Genomic DNA, 3471 nt, shown 5'->3' with positions numbered 1-3471 from the left:
GTTTTGTTATTTAGGAGACATGTTGTGTGCTGGAGGTGGGGCTGGAGCTAGCTCTGTGGCTAGGGTGAGAAGTGGTTGGAAGAAGTTCAGGGAGCTCTTGCCTCTCCTGACATTGAGGGGGCTCTCCCTACGTGCTAAGGGGTCTTTGTATGCAGCGTGTGTTAGGAGTGTAATGCTGTATGGCAGTGAGACCTGGGCAGTGAAGGAGGAAGACATTCGCCGGCTCAGACGTACAGAAATGACAATGATTAGGTGGATGTGCAGTGCGTCCCTGCGTCCAAGGCCTGGAGGGGCTGGGTTTACAATGGAAGAGTTGAGAGGTAGGATGGGACTGGAGTGTATTGGTGTTGTGATGAGGAGAGGTAGATTGAGGTGGTTTGGACATGTGGAGAGGATGGGGGATGATAGTTGGGTGAGGAAGGTGAGAAGTGTTAATATTGGGGGTGGGGTTATGAGGGGTAGACCGAGAAAGACATGGGACGAGGTCATTAAGTGTGACCTTAGGGTTAAGGGACTGAACAGGGAGGCTGCAATGGATCGTGCAGCATGGAGAGCCGCCATTAGGTGACCAAGGCCGACACATGCAAGCATGTTGGAGCCTTTAAAAACGAAAACGAAAACGAACGAAAACTTGCTGCCTGGTGGTGCAACGAGGAGCTCTGCTTCTAGGCAAGTTTTTGCGATTCTCTCTGTCTCCATGATTCTTTCTCCAGTGATGTATTGTTCTCTTACTTATGTTAAGTCTTCTAGAGATTTCTCTTACTGGAATGTTAGCCATATGTAGTGCAATAATTGTTTGCCTCTGGGCGGCAGGTGTCTCCCTTTGTGCTCGTGGGTGGTCCATCTGGAATAGCCTACCTACTTGCTTTGTTTTCCTGCCTTCCGCTGTTCTTGGAGACAGCAGAAACAGAAATACGTTTACTGGAGTTATTTTCTGGTGTTATAAGAAAGAATTTCATCAGTATTAGTTGTTTATTTTAGTAGTATTTATTTCTTAATCATATCAGTGTTACGCATTTCAGGAATTATTGTTTTTGGCCATAAAAGATTTAAACTCTGCAAATTAATCCTGACTGCCCCTGAGCGATAGTTCTGATGTTTCAAATATTTCTGTTTGATGATTTCTTACCATTGTAAATAATAAACTCTTTCTCTCAAATTTGAAATGAACATGAATTTTCACCTTCATTGACCGTTCTCTAATACAAATACACAGATTTATCTTTATTTTAAGATGATACAAGGAGAAATGTATATATTATCACTTAAACGAAAACTTCTGGATACTCTCCCGTCACTTCTTAGGCCGACTTTACCTGTGTTGTTTGTTAAATAGACAAATTGTAGTTATCTGTAAGCATTCCAGACTTGTTGAGTCTGTTATTCTATACTTTTTACACCATAACTTGGCCCAGATTTTAAAAGTTTTGCAGCATATTTCATGTACCTCAATGGCAGAAAAATAATGTGGTGGCTCTAAGTACATTTCATAGCACTTCTTCATGACTAGCATGAATTCTAGTATTAATCTCATGATACAAATCCACATTGAAAATGGGGAGGTGGCAATTTTAGGCCAAGGTAGAATAAAAATAGCATTGTGGCAGCATATCACCAACACATGGACTCCTGGTGGTCTGGTGGGTTATGGCACCCTAGCTGTATGTTATGCCTGAGGGTTTTAAGTCCAAGGAATGGTTGGGGTTCATTGCTCACCTGATACCACTCAGGGGAATGCGGTGTCCGAGTCCTTAGAGAGGTCTACTGCCCCAGTAGATACAGGTTCGAATCCAGGCTGGGGCATGAGACAGTTTATAGATTTGAATTATGTTAAAGTCAGACTTTACTTATGTATTAAAGACCCTCCAACATGTCATAAAAACACCCCCGCTAATACCAATACATCACTCCTGAACGAGACAGCTGTAATGTGTATTCAGTATGAATAGTGAGTGTTAGTGCCCAAGTGGTGACATGTGGAGTTGTATGGTACATAGGAAGACTGCTAGAACTCAGGGAATGGGCTGTTAAGCCTATGCCCAGAGTTTGATGTATTAAAGAAAAAAGTAATGGTCACACCACCTTACCCTCATCAGTTTGATGACATGCAAACTTTATTCCTACCACTTCTGTATGATTGTATTTACCTTAGGAGAGACATTTTTAGCTGGGGGAATTAGGTAAAGCATTCAGTAACTATTTTACTCTGCTTGTTTTACTCTAACCTGGCCTACAATTACCATCTCTCCATTATGAATACCGAGTTGTTACAATAGACAGGTACTAGAATATGATGCCAGTCACAAAAAGGTGCAATGGAAAGGATGCAGACCTGTAGCATTGTCTTTTTCTGTCACTGAGCTGCATGAACTAAGCTACAAAGGATGAAATTTTGGGCCAAGTTAAGATGGGAAGAATATGATATATATAGATCCTTCACAAGCTGATTAAAATAATCTAAAGGCAGCAGAATTAATCATTAAAAGATGCCACCAGAGTAAAGGAGTTTAAGTGTTTGGCAGAGGTAGTCTAGCCTCAGGCCTCTATGATCCAAATGGGGCAACAAAAGCCTGAATGATGGTTGGATGGATACTGTTAATCTGTTCTTATCTGCCCTGAAAATGATGCCATGTTTCCTCTTAAGGATTCCCTGTATTGGGGTTGCCATGGTACAGCTGATGTTTTCTATGGACTGGAAGCTAAACCAAGTGCCAGAACCAACTAATTACTTCACAGAAGTTGCATGAAGCTGTTGGGAAAAAAAAAAAAAAAGATATGTGAGATGTGTAATAAGATTTGCAACAATGTGAGTCTTAGCTTGATCTTTGACTCTATATACAGACACTCAGAAGAAAGATCACGTAGTGACAGTATTTGTGGCCTAAGAGTGATGATTGTGAGGCTAGTTGCCACATGTGTAGCCACATTTCACTCTCATGGTAGTACCTTCCAGGGTCCATGATAGCCATCCATCTAGTACCTAAGTGATACTGTTAATGAGTCTGTTGTTCTAGTCATATATTAGTCTGTTGATAGCCTTCCTAACTGCAGTGTTTCTGTATAATAATGTAAAAAATAGTCTTGTTATTACCTAAAGAAAATGTATATTGTTTTGCAATGAAAGTATTATATGGCAAAAAATTGCAATATTGTGTGTATGTACTGACCTTCGATGTAGAGGTATTGCAATACAGCTGACACACAGGTATTAGTAGAGATATTGCAATACAGCTGACATACATGTATTATTAGAGGTATTACAGTACAATAGAACTGACACAGAGGTGCTGCAATAGAGCTGACACATACAGTAGGTATTATTAGAAGTGTGACAACTGAGCTGGCACAGAGGTAGACTGATGAAGCCATGGGATGAAGTGGTGTGTACTTAACTTAGATCTGAAGGTATTACAAGTAGGCACCCACAGTATGTGAGTATATGGGCGGCAGAGGACGTCGCATACTAGGAAT

This window comes from Coenobita brevimanus, chromosome 105 (assembly GCF_032717465.1).
Source record: "Coenobita brevimanus isolate Jiangsu-jjx chromosome 105, ASM3271746v2, whole genome shotgun sequence".
Lineage (NCBI taxonomy): Eukaryota > Metazoa > Arthropoda > Malacostraca > Decapoda > Coenobitidae > Coenobita > Coenobita brevimanus.
The sequence above is the reverse complement of the archived record's forward strand: the minus strand, read 5'-3'. Positions refer to the sequence as shown.